Raw genomic sequence first — 21,817 nt, forward strand, 5'->3', positions numbered from 1 at the left:
AGGAGCAAAGCCATTTTGGAAATCGAGTTCTTGACTAGTGTGTCTACGTTTAGGCACGATAGCGCCGTTAGTTAAATACACACAAAATGAAGGGTGAGATGATTCTCCACACACACTTTGCTTGGAAAATCTAAATAGTAAATCTTTAGGCTGCACCTGGTTTTTCTTCTTCCCACCCCTGACCTGGAAACTACTAGAATTAGGAAAAAAAAGAAATGTGATCAGCTACATCTCAGGTTTCTGCCGTTTGGGAAGTATGGCAGGAAGATAAAAAGAGAAAATGTATCAAGACGAAAAGGAAAACAAAGGCATACCAACACATTTGCTCTTCAAAAAAATGTGTAACTTAAACCATTAGTAGATAAAAATTTGTAGCACAACAAATTCTGAGGAATCTTTCCTTGCGTGTAAGCAGTTCGAGTCTAAGCCGAGCAAATGTGGATTCCTCTTGCTTGACTACCATTGTGAGGAAAGGGAGAGCTTTAACACGTGACCTTAAACTGTTTCTCTGCTAAATAAGGATGGTATAAAGGTTTATCTATTATTCATAAACTATCATTTTTTTCTTAGCTGTTGTAAATGAAACCACTGAACTTGACTAACATTAAGAGTGAAAATTATTTTTAAGTATCATCTGTACCAGAAGACTTTTCTAGTATAGTAGCCAGAATTTTGATTAGTCGGTCATTCTTTGGGCATCGTTCATATTTAAGTAGGTGATATGATAAGATGTCATCTGATCATTTGAAATTGATATGGAACGTCTAATATCAGGTCTTCCCACATTTAAGAGTGCAGGGAGTCCCATTTTGTTTTCAAATAGTGCCTACCAGAGAGGTTTTTGAAGACCAGTAGTTTGTGAACATGAAAGAGTCATGCTAAGGTAGTAGAATCAGATTACTATGACTGGTAAACAATACCCTCTTCACTCCTATTAGTGCTGGTCTTGATATTAGCCAAAATAATGTAAAAAGTGCTCTTTGCTGTAAGACATACTGGATATGTAAGATAGAATGACCATTTGAAGATTAAAACATGACTCCTTTGAGATTGGTATATGTAGTTCTCTGATTATTGTAGGTACTCGAGGAGATTCCAGTTCATTTCTTATAAAAATGGCATGCTTGTTAAATGCATTTTGCCATTCGAACATAGGTGTGTTATGAGATGTCTTAAAAGTAACAGGTCATATAGAGCAGTATTTAAGGGGAAAAAAAAATCTCCATAATAATTCACTTTGAAACTGCTAGGATCAGCTGCATGCCTCTCATACTGCTTCTCTGATTAGTGATTTTATTACTGCCCATCAAAAATATTAAAGGACCTCTGAGCACTTACTCCAGTGCTTCCTCACCATGAACAATACCTTTTAAGAATAATCAAAATCAAACAAAAAACCAAAGCAAAACAAACCAAAATTGTAAAAGCGTCTGTCTAATTTCAGAAGCAACCTATAGGACCAATGACTACCAAACAGAAAACAATACTGCAACAGTTGGGTCACTATGAATGTCTTCATGTAACAAGTACCCAAAGAATTCTACATGAAGCTTAAAGGGGTGTGTGGAATGTAATCCCCAAATCACTTCTCAACAGTTTCCTGGGGTAAAAATGGCTGAAAGATTATTTGGCTTTAAAGATGAGTAAAGCCTAACCTAGTACCTAAGGTAGAAAATAACTGAACCTAGTTAGCTATTGTTATAGGCCAAATTATGTCTCCCCCAAATTCGTATGTTGAAGCGCTAACATCTAGTACCTAATAATGTGATTGTATTTGGAAATAGGGCCTTTTAAGTTGTTAAGGTACTCCCTAATCCAGTCTGACTGGTGTACTCATGATGAAAAAATTTGGACATGTAAAGAAACACCAGGAGCACACATTCACAGAAGAAGAACCCTATTACTATGTAGCAAAAAGGTGGCTATTTGCAAGTCAAATACAGAAGAAACAAACCAACTTTGCCAATTCCTTGATCTTCTAGCCTCTAGTACTGGGAGAAAATAAATTTCTATTGTTTAAGCCACCCAGTTTGGAGTTTTTTTATGCAGCCCTAACGAACTATTACAGCTATAAAACTTTTTTTCCCTACTGAGAAATAAGCTTATTTGAGAATCTAAATTTATTTAATCCTAATACTGATCAGTTATCGAGAACTTTGTGTGGTGTGAAATGAGGACCACTTAGCCATGCTAGTGGGGATGTGGTGTAGTGTGGAGTAGCGTGCCATAGCCATTCTTCAGAGCAAGTATCTATTGTTGAGCATAAAACTTGAGTTTTGAGGAGACAAGATGCAGCTTGCTACCATGGATCCAAGACTCCTCTACAGAGTGCTTGTAAGAATCTGAAATGTAAAGTTAAATTAAGATCACACACAAAACAAGAAGAAAAAGTAAAGTAAAATGTATTGAAAGTAGGAATCAAATGTAGTCCCAGCCCCTGCCTGCTGCAGAAGTTAAATAGGAATAGAAGAGTAACTCCTTGCTTTAGTTCAAATCTTAGATCTACATTTGGGGTAGTTATCACTGTGTTATCTTTGAAGAGTCATTTGTATTATTGCCCCCAGTTTTAAAAAGAAAAAAATCTCACATGGCATTATTTTTATTTTTGTTGTTGTTCTGAAGTGCTGAGGATTGAACTCAGAGTCTCCTGCATTCTAGGCAAGTGCTATACCACTAATCTATTTCCCCCAGCCCCAGCTTGTTTTTTCATAGGATCTTTATTAGTTTCAAGGAGTCCCTTTTATGTATTAGTAACAGAATGTCAAAATTTAATGATAGTTGAAAATTTTCTGTAAAAATGTAGAATGTAGAGATTTGCTGAAGTTTACAGGTATTTCTAAGTGAAATAAATTCTACAGTAAATATTTTAATAATAATTCATTACATATGTACAGAGAGCATTTATTCTGTGAAATTTTTGAGCTAAGTTCCATAAAATATTCAAAGATAAGCATACAAAGGCCTGTGGTCTAGTAGGTAGGATAGGGTAACAAAGTACAGTATAAAATAGAAAGTGTTAGGTTCAGCTTTTACCTGTGGTGTTAAAATAGGCAAAAGAATATGTTTTCCTTGCTATTTATTTGTTTTATTTATTTTGGTGGCACTGTGGTTTGAACTTAGGGCTTCATGCTTGCTAGATAGGTGCTCTTACTATTTGAGCCACTCCACCAGCCCTTAAAAGAACTTTTAAATGGCCTATGTTTTTGAGTTTCCCAGTATCCTAGTATGGTGGGAAGATGACGTATTACTGTCCCCTATAACAAAAGAGGGTGCTGATGCTCTTACTTGGTTAATTGCTGCCCTAGTACCTCTCTCTGTGTCTACCACATCTTGTAAAATTTTAAGTGGTCTTTATGTATAGAGAAATAAGATTGCTAGAATTGCCTGGAAGAATCTACAGTCTGGCATACACTGTAATAATGACTTAGTGAGTTCTTAAGGAACAAATACCTGTTACTGAGGTTGACTCAGGTATATATTGGGAGTGAAAGGATGACCCAGCTGGGAGACTTTCCCCATTGGAGGTACTACAATTGCTGCCTATTGCAAAAGACATGATCTGGAAGTGGGAGGGATGGAACTACATTCTGGAATGCATTCTTATGCACTTCATAATGCTTCCAGGTCTGTTATAAAAAGTGTACCCTATTTCCGTCGTCTGTGCCATTTCATTAATAGTAAACTTCACTGTTCTGCGTTCATTGCTACCTACCGTCAAGTTAAATGCTTGTCAAAGTTGTAAGCAATATTTGATCCCTTATCTATACTTGGACTGTATTGTTAACTACCCTTTAAATAGCTACAAATTATATTACTCAGCTTTCTGAAGCACCATAATTATGTTTATTATTGACAATTTGTTCGTGTTGGTACCATATTGTTTTTTACCAAAAGAATATGTATGGGAATGTCTGCTAATTCTGTTTCTTCTGTTTATTTTTTTTTTACCATGTCATATTTGACCTCTTAAATTAAGCTCCTTCTATACTCATGAAATCAGTCTGTCATAGTCTGTTTTCCTCCATGTTTTATTTTTCATTCATCCTTTTCTCTATAACCCTTTTCTTCTCCCATTCATTAGAAGTACTCCTCTTTATCTGCTACCAGGGAAATAGTTAAAATCAATAGAGGACTCAAATCTTTGAGACATTTGTAGGCTAGACCACTGCTTGTACAAGGCCACTGCTTAACACAACAGCTTTTTCTAGTTGATTACTATAGAGACAAGTGACATTAGATGGAGTTATGCTTTGCAGAAGCTAGGTAAGTAGACTATTTGAGATTGGAGGCCTTATATGCCTGGTCATTTAGAAAGAAACAAAAACTTGGAAGGATAGGAAGGGGGCAGTTTCACAAATGAGCTAATCAGTAATAATTTGGTGGATGTTGAATAGTTTTTGTTCCTGTTAAGGCTTTAAGTCCCATATACAAAGACTCTGTCTCCAAGTACCCTCTGGTATGATTATGTGTATGATATGTATCTATATGTAATCATATGTATAATATGTATCTTATGTAATTATATGTATAATATGTATGTTATATAAACATATGATGTATACTCACATATATTTATATAAATATGTGTATATATTTGGTGGGACTGGAGATTGAACTCAGTGCTTCGTGTGTGCTTAGCAGGTGGTCTACCTCTTGAGCCATACCTCCAGTCCTCACGATAGGATTTTTAGATAATAGTTTTAATGAGATACAATACAAAATATATGATTCCCTCATTTAAGGTGTTTTTAGGACATTCAGAGTTGTACAATCATAACACAGTCAATTTCAGAATTTTTTTTTATCTTCTCAAGAAGATATTGTAGGGCTGAGCATGGAAGTGCACATATGCAATTCCAGCACTTAGGAGGCTAAGGCACGAGTATGCGGAGTTTGAAGCCAGTCTGGGCTACAGAGTAAGACTCTGTCTCAAAGGGAAAAAAAGATACTTTGAAGTCTTTAGCTATCACAGTATCATTCAAACATGATGTCACTGATACTTTCATTCATGCTGTAACATTTATCAATACGTCATTCCTTTTTATTATCAAATTATCTTCCATTATACAGATATACCACATTATTTACCTGATTGATGCCAGTTGATGAACATTTGGGCTGTTTCCACTTTTTTGACCATTATGAATAATGTTACTATGAACATTTGGGTACAGATTTTGGCATGTGACTTGTTTCCATTTTTTCTTGGTTTATGCTAAGGAATGGAACTGCTGGATCTTCTGTGAAACTTCTTTTGAGGAGCTACAGACTGTTTTCCAAAGTGTCTGTACTGTTTCACATTCTGACCAGCAATGTTTAAGTATTCCAGTTTCTCCACATCACCATCAACACTTGTTTTAATGTCTTTTTGATTATAGCCATAGTAGCGAGGGAGGTAATATCTCATTGTGATTTGGGTTTGCATTTCTGTCGTGCCTAAAGATGTTGAACATCTTTCATTTGTTTGTTGATCATTTATATAAATCTACTGAGAAGAGTGTCTATTCAGATCTTTTACCCATTTTAAAATCAGGTCATTTGTCTTATTCTAGAGTTGTGCTCTTTACATATTTCTAAATTAAGTCTGTTATCAAATACATGGGTTAAAAATTTTCTACCATTCCATGGGTTACCTTTTCATTTTCTTGATAGTGTCCTTTGCAGCACAAAAGCTTTTAATTTTGCAGAACCCTGTTTTATCTATTTTGCCTTTTTTTTTGCTTGTGATTTGATATCATTTCTCAAAATCATTGCCTAATCCAAATTCATAAAGATTTACAGCTGTATTTTCTTCTAAGGGTGCTCTACTCTTAGCACCTTACATTTAGGTCTTTGATCCAGTTTGAATTAATTTTTATATGTAAAGTGAAGTAGGCAGTCTAAATTCGTAATTTTGGATGGAGGTATCCAGTTTCCCAACAGCATCTGTTGAAAACATTCTTTCTCCCAAAGAATGGGCTTGGAAGTCTTGTTAAAAAAAAAAAATTGACCTTAAATGTATGGGTGTATTTCTGGACAATTCTGTTTTGTTGATTGATATCCTTATATCTTTACTACATTGTCTTGATTACCGTAATTTTGTAGGAAAATTTTTTTTTTTTGTCGAAAATTTTGAAATGAGGAAATACTCTTCTTTTTTCAAGATTGGCTCTTCCATATCTCTTGAATTTCCATGATCACCTTGTCAGTTCTGCACAACATCTACCTGAGATTTTGATAGGGATTAAATCTATAGGTCTTTTTGAGGATTATTACCATCTCGATAATGTGAGCTTCCAATCAGTGATTTGGGATGCTTTCCATTTATTTGCTCACCTTTAACTTTTTGAATACTTTCGTAGTTTTTAGAGTCTTTTTGTCCTTTTTTTGTTAAATTTTTTTCCTAAGTGTTTTATTCTTGTTGATGCTATTGTAAATAGAAAGATTTTGAAATTATATGTTTGGACTTTTATTTGCAAAGGTATAGGCATACTTTTTTTTAAATTGTATCCTCCAGTCTTGTTGAGCTTATGTATTAGTTCTTCTAAATTTTTAGTAGATTCCTTAGGATTTTCTGTATACACTATCATGTCATCTGCAAAAACAGTCCTCTAAAATAGTTTTACTTCTCATTTTTTCCTTTTGAATGCCTGTTATGTCATTTTTGGCCTAATTGCCCTGGTTAGAACCCCGAATACAATATTGATTAGACGTAGTAAGAGCAGACATCCTACTCTTTTGGGGGAAAAAAAATCAGTCACTATTAAGAATAGTGTTCATTGTGAGTTTTTCATAGATGCTTTTTGTTCCTAGTTGGAATGTTTTTATTATGAAGTGGTGTTGAGTTTTTCCAAGTGCCTTTCCTACTTCTATTGAGCTGGTCATGTACGTTTTGTCCCTTATTCAGTAAATATGAGGATATTGCATTGATTAACTTTTCAGATGTTAAACCAATGTTGCAGCACTGGGGTAAATCCCATTTGATCATGGTATGTAATCATTTCTATATAGTGCTAGGTTCCATTTGCTAGCATTTTGTTAAGGATTTTCGTATTTATATTCATAAAAATAAGAGACTCTTACATGTTTAGTATTCTAGTGGAGTCAGATATTTAATATTCTGGTGATGCCACTGTCTGATTTTAGTATGTGGGGAATACTAAAACTACTAGCCTGGTGAATTTGAGAATATTAGCCTCACAGAATGAATTTGGAAATGTTCTTTCTCATCTCCTCTAAAGAATAGTTTGTGAGGAATTGGTATTTGATTCTTTAGTTGATAGAATTCACCAGTGGAGCTATTTTTGTATCTTTCTTTGTGGGTAGCTTGTTGTCACTAATTCAACCTCTTGTTATATGTTTATTTAGATTTGTTTGAGTAAGTTTTAGTAGTTGATGTCTTTCTAAGAATTTGTTAGTTTCATTTGTTATCTTTTTTACTTCTATAAATAGTCAATAGTAATATTCCATATATGATTCCTGAGTCTAGTAATTTTATTCTTTGGATTTTACTTAGTCTAGCTAAAAGTTTGTTAGCTTTTAGTTTCATTAGTTTTCTCCATTTTTCTATTCCATATTCATTAATCTCTGCTTTTGTATTTATTATTGTCTTCTTTCTGCTTCCTGTGGGCTGAGTTTGCTCTTTATTCCTGTGTCTTCAGGTAGAAGTTTAGATTATTAATTTAAGGTCTTCTTTTGTAATATAGGCATTTACAGGTATAAGTTATACACTAAGCACTGTCTTTTCTTTATCCCACAAGTTATGGTATATTGTGTCTTCATTTTCTCTCATCTTAAGAGAGTTTTGAATTTCTGTTTCATTTCTTTATTTTTTTTTTTGTTGACCCATTGATGACTTAGAACTGTTTAATTTCCACTGGTTTATGAATTTTCCAAATTTCATTGTTGTTGATTTATAATTAACTCCATAGACATTGGACAACTTTTTTTTTATTATTTTAATCCCTTTTACATTTTTTGAAACTCTCTAATTAGTCTGTCTTTTGATCTAACCTAAGGCCCATCAGCACTTAAGAAGAATGTATATTTTACTAGTTGGGTCAAGTATTCTATAGATCTATTCATGTCTACATGATTTATAGTATTGTTTAAGTCTTGCGTTTCTTTGTTGATCTTCTGCCTAGTTGTATCTTTCTGATAGCATAATGCTTTTATCATTACAAAATGCCCTGTATCTCTAGCACTATTTTTTTAAATCTTAAAAGCTGTTTTGTCTGATATTAGTATAGATACTCCAGTGCACAGACACACGCATGCATACACACGCACACACACACACACATTCTTTGGCTTTTAACCCAATTACTTCATTGTATCTAAAGTGTCTCACAGACAGAATGTAGGAATGTAGTTGGATCTTCTTGCTTTAATCCATTCTGTCAGTTTATGCCTTTTTATTGGATTACTTAATCCATTCCTATTTAACATTTTTGATATGACTGGATTATGTCTAACATTTTACTTTTTATATGTGGAAATCTTTTTTTTTTTTTTTTTTTTTGGCAGTACTAGGGTTTGAACTCAGGGCCTCACACTTGCTAGGCAGGCACTCTACCACTTGAGCCACTCCACTAGCTCTGACATTTTACTATTTGTTTTCTGTAAATCTCAAGTTTTTGGTTTTTGTCCCATCTTTACTACTTTCCTTTTGATTAAAGGAATGTTTTCAAGTTTATCATTTTTTATTCCTTTAATGATTTCTCTTTCTTTTTAATTGAGACATAATATTTGTATATATTTATGGGTACAGTATTTAATAATATAATGTGATCATTATACAGTGTGTAATGATCACATCAGGGTAATAAGCATTTCCCTATCAAATAGTCATTTTTTAATGTGCTGGGAATATCTCTAATCTTTGCTAGTAATTTTGAAGTATACCATAGATCATTGTAACTGTATTGTGCTATAGAAAACCAGAACTAATTCCTCCCCTCTCTCTCTCTCTTTTTTTTTTTTTTTTTTTTTGTGACTGTTTTCTTGGTAGTTGTAGGGCTTACTTATCAGAGTCTGTTATGTATATATGTACACACACTTCATTGTAGGAAGTTACAGAAATGTTATCTCTATATAGTTCTCGGCCATTTTCCCTTTTTGATGCTATATATATTACAAACACAAAAATACATTTTTGTAGTTGTTGCTTTATGTAATTTTGTGCCTTTTAAAGAAGCTGAGAAAAAAAGAACAATCATATATAGAGAAAGAGTTATATTAATTTGGGGGAGGGGGCTGGGGATTGAACCCTCACACATAAGATGTACTCTATCACTGAGATATACCCCAACCTCCTGTTTTGTTGGCTTTCTTTATTACTATTCCTGGTTCTCTTCATTTGTTGTTATGGATTTGAATTACCATCTGGAGTCATTTCCTTAATCTAATATAGCTTTTTTCCTACCTATTTTCTTTTTTTTTTTTTTTTTTGCTGTTTTTGCCAAATGTATTACATTTCTATATGTTTTAGGCTCAGTAGTACAATTACATACATATTGTTTTATACAGTTGCTTTTAAAATCAGTTTAGAAAAGAAATACGCTTTTTAACTGCTTTCTCTAGTTACATAATTACCTTTGCCAGTGCTAGTTCTTTTTTCTGTGAATTTGAATTACGCATCAGCCTGAAGAACTTCCTTTAGAAATCCTGTTTTGGTTTTTTGCGGGGGGTTTGTTTGTTTGTTTGTTTGTTTGTGGTAGTGGGGATTGAACTCAGGACCTCACACTTGAAAAGCAGCAGCTGTTGCACTCAAGCCACATTTCCAGCCATAGAAGTCCTTTTAGACAGGTCTAGCAGCTACTAATGCTACTAGTTTTTGTTTATTCTGGGAATGTATTTTTGTCTTCATTTAAATTTGTTTTTCCTTTTACCTTTGGTTTTAGGATTTGCACTATGATTTGTGAGTGTGGATTTCTTTACTTTATTCTACCTGAAGTTTGTTGAGCTTTCTGTGTGTGTGTAGACTAACAATTTTTTTTAAAAATTTGGAGATTTTTTTAGTCATTTTTTTTCTGACATTTTTTCTTGCTTTTATTAATGAGAGTGCTTCCAGCACTCTCATTTATTTGTATATTGGTCCCTTATTTCTTGGCATCTGTGCTCATTCTTTGTCATGCCTTTCTTTTTGTTTTTGGATTACATGATGGCTACTGCTCTGTCTTGAAGCTTTCTTACTCTGTCTTCTAGTTCAGATGAACTATTGAACTATCTGGTGAATTTTTCATTTCAGTTATTGCACATTTCAAATCCAAAATTTCCATTTAGTTTTTTAAATCATTTAAATCTCTTTATTGATATTCCTCATTTATTGAGACATTGCCATCATACTTTTCTTTACTTCTTTGGTTTCCTTTAATTCTGTTTTCTTTTGTGGTTGTCTTGCAGTGCTGGGTATTTAACCCAGGGTCTTGAGCATGCCAAGCAAGTGTTCTACCACTGAGCTACATCCCCAGCCCTTCTGTAGTTCTCTGAGCATATTTGTAATGGCTGTTTTGAATTCTTTGCCTATTAAATTTGACATCTAGCCACTCTCATAGGCAGTTTCTGATGTCTGGGTTTTCTTTGTGTATGCAGCCACATTTTCTGTTTCTCTGCTAGTATATGATTTTTTGTTGTTAAAAGCTGGATGTTTTAGTTAGTATATTGTTTTAGTTCTTTACCTTGGTCACCTTCCCTCTTTACAGGACTTATTTTTGTTGCTTTTTGTTTGTTCGCTTAGTAACTTAGCTACATTATTTTAGTGAAGTCTGTTGTCACCCCCACGTGAAGTCTGGTGTTAATGGTCAGGGAACAGCCTTTTGCATACCTTGGAAAAATAGTTGTTTAGCAGGACTCTGTCTCTTTCCTTAATCTTTTTGTTAAACTGTAGATCCTGCCTGTATTAGAATCAGCAAATTGCTGATTGCTCCATGTTTTTGAGGTACAACACCCCCCACCCCCAGGCATAAATTGCTGTGTAGTCTAATCTAGTTGCATTTGAGCAGGGATAGTTTTTGAGTCCACTATTTGAGGTCTGTTCTGCCCCAAGGAGGGCCTCTCTTACTATATCTTTTCCTGCCTTTCTGGTGGGCCTGTGGGTTCATTTATTGCTACCATGGAGTCACCAGCCTTCTACTTACCACCAAAATCTGTTAGGCTTGAACTTCTCTGTACTCTGTTCCAAATAAAGTCACTTTCTTTGGGGAGATCATGGAGGTTTTGGTTTTTGTGGACTGCCTCTGTGTAAATCAGTTTTACCTTACTATGACAAAATACTCAAGCCTGGAAAATGTATAAAGAAAAGAGGCTTATTTAGTTCCCCATTTGGGAGGGTGATTGTCCAAGCAGCATGGCACTGGCTTTGATGAGAGCCTTCTTAGCTACATCACTTCAGGTGAATGGTATGGCATGAGCACGTGTGAGAAGGAAAAATCACAAGTCAAAAGAGGAAACCAGGAAGAGACCAGGGAGGGGGTTAGTCTTGCTTTTATAATAACCTTCTCAGAGGAACTAACCAAGGTCCACAAGAACTACATCAGTTCTTTCTAAGGGTGGTGTCCCTAATGACCTTGCACTAGGCTCTCCCTCTTAAAGTCTCCATACCACTTCCCAACACTACCACAGTGGCAATCAAGCTTCTGATGGGTGAATCCTTTGGAGACATACTCAAACCATACCCAAATCATGGCAGCCTCACCACCCTATCAACTCTGAGCCTGTTCCAGTCTGGGTATAGGAGTGGCAGTCATTACTTTTAATTGGCTTTGCTTAACAGGCACACCTGAAAAGTGAGCAAACTGGAGGTAATTGTGAACCCAGTATTCTTGGCATGTCATGACCAGTAGACCCCTTGCTCTGTGGGTTGGGTTTGAGTGGAGAAAGAAGGAAGGTCCCTAACCTCTTGGTAACACTCACTAGGAATTTAGTGTCTGTATGTAGGGTTGAAGAGGGCAAGAAATTCTGTCACCTCCTGGTGACATATGTTATCCCTTAATTAAGAGCTAAAGTGAGCCCATCTTCTTGACCACATCACCGAGGTTAAGCATCCATTCAGCTCTGCTGAGGAAAAAAGGACAGGGAGGAAGCTGATATGGTTTAAGTATCTTAGATACTTGCTATTGTTACCAAGCTTTAGTGGATTGGGAGTGTTGTTTGTTTTGTTTGAGACAGGGTCTCACTGTGTAGTCTGGGCTGGCCTTGAACTCGCTATCCTCCTGCCTCAGCTGGCCTGTACCACTGGGCCTAGAAAATTTTAGTTTGTTTTTTTTTTTTTAAATAATTACTGTATGCCCCTAGGCCAGTTTTTAGACACCATACATGGTTGAGTTTTTAAAAGTCATTTCCATCTGTTATGTCCACAGCATGTCTAAGGAGTGCCCTACATTGTCATTCCAGAACTGGACCCCTGCAGTGATATTTTTAACCCTCTTTTCACCTTTGAGTTGTACTAACTGCAGCTGTTTTAACTGGTTTACCAGGAAACTTTGGTGCCAGTGTTCCCTGCTCCATGTTTTAAAGGAACTTTTATTAGAATGGTACTCAGTTCCAGGTCTTCACAGAGGACATTGAAACGGGAGATTTGTGTAGGATGGAAAGCCTCCATTGAACCTTGCTGGCCTAGGTATTTAGCCAGCGGCAGGGTCAGAGTTCCAGGTTCTTGTCTCACAAAGCCAAAGAATGGACTTCACAGACAACGAAGGGTTGTTGCGGGAATCTCAAGCACAGATATAGGACACTGAGGCAGTTTAGCAGGAAGCAACATTTTATCTTGCCCCAGCACAGACTCAGCGGACTCGTGTCCAAAGGCTGAGCCCTGAGAACAAAGGGGTCTCATCTTATATACCCTTGCAAGCAGGTTACAGAAGCTAAAAGCAAGGTTTAACCCATATATGGTTGCATGTAACTCTGTTGGCTACTTCTCTTCCAGTTCTGTGTGACCTTCTTCATGTTTCAATTCTTTTAAGTTTTATCTACCCCTGCTATATTATCAGAACACAAACTTATCTGTTTCTTATTTTTTTAGTTCTCCTACCTATTACATTATTCCCCCCTTTTATGCTCGGGCCCACCTAGGGTCAAAGAGCAACATCTTGATTTAGGAGTTTATATTTTTATAGCATCATTACATGTGTGGGCATTTTTCTTTCTATAATGGCCTCCATAATAGTCCTGAAAGACTGTAATACCAGGGGAACCAGGCAGGGCAGTTTTAAGCATGCTTCTAGGTCTAGGCCCATTGTCCCTGTCAGGGTTTTGAATCCACCTAAAGCAGAGAACCATCCTCCAAACAGGTCATTGGGATCCCATCCTCTCCAAGTCTGGATGGGGACATGGGTGAGTTTTCTCATTTTGTCTGTGATTTCTTCTGTGACTTTTTCCTTATCATCAATCTGTAAACAGCAGTTGCTGAGGTTAAATTGTCCACAAATTCCTCCCTCAGAAGCCAGCAAATAGTCTAAAGACCAGTGGTTCTGATAGATGGCACTGAGCATTTAGTGCTTTGTTTTGCCAGCAAATTGAGAGCTCTGGCTGTTTTATTATAATTTCAACAACAGCCTGCAGCCTGATGATGTTGAGTATATACATATGTGTATATACATATATGCAATAGCTCCAGGATCTGTCTTTTGCCCAAGTGGCAGGACCATAGTACTGGATGATTCACTCCAGAGGTGATTCATTATCTTTCCAATTGCCAATTTGTAAGGCACCCCATTTTTGTTTACTTAATCTTTCTTCATATATGGTGACTCCTGGTTTTTCACTTTATCTGAGGGGAAGCAAGAAAAAGGATGGTCTGATTGAGCCTAGCATGCAAGACCCAAACCAGCTACTAGGTAATACCATATATGCTTGTTTCCCACAGATACAATGTAGTACCCTGGGTACACACAAGTCTATGTTTGTTCCAAACTTTCTGGAGATTAGAAACTCCAGAATTAGTTTCCATTAGAAACTAATCTGGAGATTAGTTGGCCAGTGGATGGGGCTGGGGTTCTGTGCGGTTTGGAGCTCCCCACCATTGGGTCTTTTGGGCAGTGTCATTGTAAAACTTCTGTCCTAAACAAGTTAAATCCTCTACCCAAGTGGAGAACTGACCTTTTGAGCAGGAGATACAGTAATTTCTGATGATGGAAGTTTTTAGGAGCCAGATACCTTTCCTGTGTTTTGGGAAAGAAGTCTCATTAAAAGGTTCCTGTGGGTCCAGATCCCTGGCTTCTCAAGGCCAATGGATTCCCATATTGGTTCCCCCACCCCCCAAACATAGCATGAAGTGGCATTCAGTGTCTGGGCTATAGACTCAGCCAGTGAGAGGAACAAGTTTCTGGCCTTGATAAAGATAGAAAATTTACTCCTCATCACCTCATAAAAGGACTAAAAAACTTGGTATGAGGAACTCTCATGGGTATCAGTTACTAATTTGCACTGCATCAGAGTCCCAGGGTCAAGGCCCTTTCTGTCTATTCTTATAATAATTTATGTCCCTGTGTCCAATCAGGTGGCCTAAGTATAATGAAATTTACAGGGTTACAGGTGCCAGGGGTACAGTCAGGGGCAGCTATTCCCTTGTGAAGGAGGGCTGTGTATTTTGTCCTTGGCCATGTGGCCCATGAAACACAACCCCAATAAGGGCAATAATAAGAACCCACATCATCACATGGCCAAGAGTTGTCCCCCTGGCACATATACTTATCATATGATGTATAAGCTATTTCCCAAGCTAGGTTCCCACAGCCACAGCCTATACCTCCACATCTACCTTGATCTGTGGCTACACAAGCATCAAAGAACATTAGCACTGGCTTATCAGGGCTAAACACCTGGGTGCAGCTGATAAGGTTCCCAGGGTTGTGGATGCTCCTGATCCCTAACCATTGCTCCTGAGGGTGGTAAGTGGGGCTGAAGCAGATATGCTGATTATCATGGGAGTACAGGAGATAGGTGGTATGGTTGTGAGTACATGATCTAATGACAGAGCCTGCACAAGAATAGTAAGTATGGAAAAGCAAAGTCCTAGTGACAACATTTCCTGCCCAAATAGTATACATTCATAGGTCACAGGATGAGGACTCTGGGACCATAAAGGGAAATCACATCAGTAACAATAAACAGTAATTATGTATCCTGCCCAAAAGAGGTAGAAAAGAGCTAATAAAAACCTCTTGCTGTGAGTCCAGTCAGTGGGGGAAGTTTCTGCCAAACCTATGGTAAAGACTTGGGTGAGAACTACAGCAACAGATACAAGGGGTGACTGCAGTACAGTGAGATAACTGGCATGGAAAACAGTGCATTTGTTCCATTGGAGAGTTGACTCCTCAAGCTTCTGCTGTGAGTAGTCTAATGAGCTTCGTCAGTGACTAGAGCAGGGCTGTTTCCTGCCATTCATGGTCCCTGTTTGTTTCCTGGAAAGTGGAGTCCAGCTGAGGGAGGGTGCTTAGGTTTCGGAGGGTGATCCTACACAGTGAAGCTGGATGGGGGATGCATTCCCACTTGAGAGAAGCTGGCTTAACTCAACTGTGGTGGATCCGAGGAGCAATCTCTGCTACTTTAACTATGGTAGGAGTAGACAAGATTACAACAAAAGGACCCCTCCAATGCGGTTTTAATAGTTGGACATTTTATTCTTTTACCCAGACAATGTCTTTTTTTTTTAAACTGAGTAGAATTACCATGCTAACAATACATTATCAGTACATATGTCCAAGAAAATACATTGTTTTAAAAAAGTTAAAATCACCATCTTTAAGTATCAGAGGACATGTTTAGAGCCAATAAAAATAGTCATTTTGCCTCTATTTAAGTAGAAGACCTGTCTAAAAAATATGAGTTTGTTTCTGGAAGGGCTTTAATGACATATGTGAGAACCATTTCCTCAGTCTTCTCGGGCTTGGTTATTTTTGAGAGGTCTGGCACCAGTGACTCCATTTAAATTTTGATGGCATCCCCTCCTTGTCTCCAAACTGCTTGTCTCTGACCAGTCTCCTCTGAAGATCTGTCTCCCATCCAAGTACTAACCAGTCCTAACCCTACTTAGCTTCTGAGACCAGATGAGATTGGGCATGTTCAGGGTAGTATGACCATAGACTAAAGATCTTTCTTGATTGGTCATTTTCTTTCCTTATAGTAAGGATTTGCACTCTTCTTGGATGTTGTTTGTTTGGTTGGTTTTGGTCCCAGGTCGAGGTTGGGAAGGGGGTACACATAACAAGCAGATCAGGTGGGAGTCAGTGCCAACTAGACCCTTTTGGCCAAATTTAAGCAACAAAGAGGCTTCAAAGGAGTGGTTCTTAAGCACTGAGCTTCTAGACAAGGACAATACAAAACAAATCCAACAAAAGCAGATGTCTAAAATGCTAACCTGGTTGACACATAAGCACTTATTAGAGTCATTTTTATGGACTTGATTGTAAATGCCCCAGAAGGATCAGAACTGTAATGACAAAAACTTAAAAGAGCCATGGTTAAAATTGTGATGAACAATTTAGCACTGAACAGAACAGTTTATCGGTACCACTAACTTACCATGTTTATCTAAATTTTATATTTTAGAAAGCTTGATACATTTGAGAAACATAAATATATTTAGTATACAGGAACCAGCAACAGCATCTTAGCTCTATAGTGGCTATATGTATATATTAGTTTAGTTGTTGCTCTTGAAATAAAATCTTAGATTTTCTCATCAGTTGGTGGGGGGACAGTGTCAGTGACCCCAAATAGCCCACTCACAGACACATATAAGGTAACTACATAAGAATCACTCAAGACAATAGTTGTTTAACCATGAAGTCATCTAGAAAATCTTACATAAACCAACTCTTTTTTTTTTTCATTTTTCTTTTATTATTCATATGTGCATACAAGGCTTGGTTCATTTCTCCCCCCTGCCCCCACCCCCTCCCTTACCACCCGCTCCCCCCCCCCAATACCCAGCAGAAACTATTTTGCCCTTATCTAATTTTGTTGTAGAGAGAGTATAAGCAATAATAGGAAGGAACAAGGGGTTTTGCTGGTTGAGATAAGGATAGCTATACAGGGCATTGACTCACATTGATTTCCTGTGCGTGGGTGTTACCTTCTAGGTTAATTCTTTTTGATCTAACCTTTTCTCTAGTACCTGTTCCCCTTTTCCTATTGGCCTCAGTTGCTTTAAGGTATCTGCTTTAGTTTCTCTGCATTAAGGGCAACAAATGCTAGCTAGTTTTTTAGGTGTCTTACCTATCCTCACCCCTCCCTTGTGTGCTCTCGCTTTTATCATGTGCTCATAGTCCAATCCCCTTGTTGTGTTTGCCCTTGATCTAATGTCCACATATGAGGGAGAACATATGATTTTTGGTCTTTTGGGCCAGGCTAACCTCACTCAGAATGATGTTCTCCAGTTCCATCCATTTACCAGCAAATGATAACATTTCGTTCTTCTTCATGGCTGCATAGAATTCCATTGTGTATAGATACCACATTTTCTTAATCCATTCGTCAGTGCTGGGGCATCTTGGCTGTTTCCATAACTTGGCTATTGTGAATAGTGCCGCAATAAATATGGATGTGCAGGTGCCTCTGGAGTAACAGTCTTTTGGGTATATCCCCAAGAGTGGTATTGCTGGATCAAATGGTAGATCGATGTCCAGCTTTTTAAGTAGCCTCCAAATTTTTTTCCAGAGTGGTTGTACCAGTCTACATTCCCACCAACAGTGTAAGAGGGTTCCTTTTTTCCCGCATCCTCGCCAACACCTGTTGTTGGTGGTGTTGCTGATGATGGCTATTCTAACAGGGGTGAGGTGGAATCTTAGTGTGGTTTTAATTTGCATTTCCTTTATTGCTAGAGATGGTGAGCATTTTTTCATGTGTTTTCTGGCCATTTGAATTTCTTCTTTTGAGAAAGTTCTGTTTAGTTCACGTGCCCATTTCTTTATTGGTTCATTAGTTTTGGGAGAATTTAGTTTTTTAAGTTCCCTGTATATTCTGGTTATCAGTCCTTTGTCTGATGTATAATTGGCAAATATTTTCTCCCACTCTGTGGGTGTTCTCTTCAGTTTAGAGACCATTTCTTTTGATGAACAGAAGCTTTTTAGTTTTATGAGGTCCCATTTATCTATGCTATCTCTTAGTTGCTGTGCTGCTGGGGTTTCATTGAGAAAGTTCTTACCTATACCTACTAACTCCAGAGTATTTCCTATTCTTTCTTGTATCAACTTAAGAGTTTGGGGTCTGATATTAAGATCCTTGATCCATTTTGAGTTAATCTTGGTATAGGGTGATATACATGGATCTAGTTTCAGTTTTTTGCAGACTGCTAACCAGTTTTCCCAGCAGTTTTTGTTGAAGAGGCTGCTATTTCTCCATCGTATATTTTTAGCTCCTTTGTCAAAGACAATTGGTTATAGTTGTGTGGCTTCATATCTGGATCCTCTATTCTGTTCCACTGATCTTCATGTCTGTTTTTGTGCCAGTACCATGCTGTTTTTATTGTTATTGCTTTGTAATATAGTTTGAAGTCAGGTATTGTGATACCTCCTGCATTGTTCTTTTGACTGAGTATTGCCTTGGCTATTCGTGGCCTCCCATGTTTCCATATAAATTTCACAGTAGATTTTTCAATCTCTTTAATGAATGTCATTGGAATTTTGATGGGAATTGCATTAAACATGTAGATTACTTTTGGGAGTATCGACATTTTTACTATGTTGATTCTACCAATCCATGAGCATGGGAGATCTCTCCATTTTCTATAGTGTTCCTCAATCTCTTTCTTCAGAAGTGTATAGTTTTCCTTGTAGAGGTCTTTCACATCTTTTGTTAGGTTTACACCTAGGTATTTGATTTTGTTTGAGGCTATTGTAAATGGAATTGTTTTCATACATTCTTTTTCCGTTTGCTCATTGTTAGTGTATAGAAATGCTAATGATTTTTCTATGTTGATTTTATATCCTGCTACCTTGCTATAGGTATTGATGAAGTCTAGAAGCTTCTGAGTAGAGTTTTTTGGGTCTTTAAGGTATAGGATCATGTCGTCTGCAAATAGGGATATTTTGACAGTTTCTTTACCTATTTGTATTCCTTTTATTCCTTCTTCTTGCCTAATTGCTCTGGCTAGGAATTCCAGTACTATGTTGAATAGGAGTGGAGATAGTGGGCATCCTTGTCTGGTTCCTGATTTTAGAGGGAATGATTTTAATTTTTCTCCGTTAAGTATAATGCTGGCTGTAGGTTTGTCATATATAGCTTTTATAATGTTGAGGAACTTTCCTTCTATTCCTAGTTTTCTTAGAGCTTTTATCATGAAATGATGTTGGATCTTATCAAAGGCTTTTTCTGCATCTATTGAGATGATCAAGTGGTTTTTGTCTTTGCTTCTGTTAATGTGGTTTATTACGTTTATTGATTTTCGTATGTTGAACCACCCCTGCATCCCTGGGATGAAGCCTACCTGGTCGTGGTGAATAATCTTTTTGATGTGTTGCTGAATTTGGATAAACCAACTCTTAAATGAACATGACTAAGTTACCTTAGTAGTCAAAATCACCAAGAGAACACAGGTAAATATTTATGGGACTAAGTGTAGAGTTAGAAAACCTAATGGTCAAGAATCATGGCTCAGGTATTGATAAGAGATCATAATCAGATTGTTGACATTAACAGATGGTTCATGACATACAGCAGGATCCCACCAACCTGTAGTCAATGGAGCCCCCATAAAATGACAGGTCCAATCTGGCCATCCCAGGCCAAATATTCCCTCTGCCTGCCGTGTAGAAGAAGTAAGACTAATATCTCCATTCTGTTGACTCCAATAAAAACTGGAGGTCTTGACCTCCACTATATATATATATTTTTTAATCATATCTGGAGGGTGTACTTTGGCTTTGTTTTTTTTTTTAACTTTGCTTTGCATAAGTAAATCTGTCTCAACCCTCATCTCAGTACAACAGTACTCCCTGTGCTCAGCTGCCTCTTGCCTCTCTGTTTTAATAAACTCTTGTTGTCTTCACAAATTTGTGGATTAACCTGTAGCACCAAAAATTTCTGACAGTTATCTTGACAAAACAAAAACCATTTTAAGACAGTTTTTGTAAATGTTATTAAGAACAGTAAAATATTTTTAAGATAGTCTTGTTGTTATGAGCTTAGAGAATTAAGTTTTAGTTTAACATCAGTACATTAAATTTTGATCTTATAAAACCTTTAATGTAACTGGATTTTAGTCAGCTTAATCACTTACATAAGCATTTATAAGCTCCATCTTTTTATGACAACTTACTCTGTATCTTTGTGACAGCTTATTTTGTATTTTCTGAGGGAGCTTGTCTTTATCTTTTTTTATTTAAAAGTATTTTTTAACCTTTTTTTTTAAAAAACGTATCTTTAGTACCATATACATGTATATATATTTATTATTTGTTGAAGATAACTTATAAACCCTTTTAACTTAGCACCTTACATTTGTCTGAAAAAAGCCAGAAAGAAAGCAACCTTAAAATTATTTTTTGTATGAAACAATTTATAGAAAGTCCATTTGTTAATAAGCCCATGTATTATAAGAAAGAATTAAACCCCAGATTTTATGACAGAATGAAAGAGGATAAGGTCAGTTTTTAACTACCCAAATTTTAAGGTTCCTGCTATAGGCTCCCCTTTTCTTTCTTTTTTATTTTGCACCCCCCACCCCCAGAGTGTTAACCCCTGAATGCCTGCATCCTAGTGAGACCTGATTGAAATAAGTTTGAAAACTGGTTTCTTAAATGTAGTAATATAACAGTAATAATTTTTTACATTGACTCTATAATAAGAATCATCCTCAAGATATTTACATATTCATGTGTAAAAAGCCTAAGCAGTTTATAACAGAGACCTTTAAAACATCACCTTGGTTTTTTTTTGTTACCTTGAATATCACATTAACCTTATAACAGCATTTAAGAACCATTTTGAAGATGCTTACATATACACATACACACACACACACACACACACACACACAAGTTTTATAAATTAAGCATAAAAATGTCAACTTAAGTGCTGGTAAGATGAGCCGGAATTCCAGGAGCAAATTAAATTTTGCCCAGTGCTTTAAACAAATTCACACACACACACACATACACACACAAAATTAGAGTGCACTTTTAAAGAAAAAATTTTTAAATTATACCCACAGAGCTATCCAGTGGAATGGTGGATGATGCATCTGTTCTCTTGTGAGTCTCCCTCTTTGGAACTGGATTTTTTTTGTTATCCATTCCTTAACCTTGGTTGTGGCCATTTTCTGGGAAAAGCTCAAACCCCCATTAACTCTCAGAGGTGTCTCACACATTTTTGCCTTAACCTGAAAGACCCAGTTTTACCCCAAATAGGGTTATTAGGGGTCTCTGGGAGGTGATCAGTCTCCCCTCTGCCTTCTGAGGCAGGCCTGAATTCAAACTCAGGTTCTTACCAGTCTGATGGGAGGTACTCTCTTCCCCTCGCTGGTTCCCGTGCCTCACTAGGTTCTGTTGTGCATCCAAGGCCTTCACCCTGAATTGCCTGGAGGACAAGTCCCTCCTCTGGATCAAGTTGTCCATTGGCACCTGGTGGGATTTTCTCCCAGTGGTCCGGAGGGGGGGATGCACCCCAGCGACAAGGGAGGTGACGAGTCACCATCTCTGCATTCCCAGCAAACAAGCCCCCAAGAAATGTTGTGGGAATTTCAAGCTGAGATGCAGTACACTGAGGCAGTTTAGCAAGAAGCTACATTTTATTGTGCCAGCACAGGCTCAGTGGACTTGTGTCCAAAGACTGAGCCTGAGAACAAAGGAGTCTCACCTTATATACCTTTGCAAGCAGATTACAGAAGCTAAAAGCAAGG

At 37.1% G+C, this 21,817-nt stretch overlaps 1 protein-coding gene across 3 annotated transcripts in view; it reads left to right on the forward strand.

Annotated features, from left to right (window-relative positions):
• Positions 1–21,817, forward strand: part of LOC109694790 (DNA helicase MCM9) — a 116,410-nt gene that overhangs the window by 33,227 nt on the left and 61,366 nt on the right. The gene's annotated exons all lie outside the window — the stretch shown is intronic.

This window comes from Castor canadensis, chromosome 1, assembly GCF_047511655.1.
Source record: "Castor canadensis chromosome 1, mCasCan1.hap1v2, whole genome shotgun sequence".
Taxonomy (NCBI): Eukaryota; Metazoa; Chordata; class Mammalia; order Rodentia; family Castoridae; genus Castor; species Castor canadensis.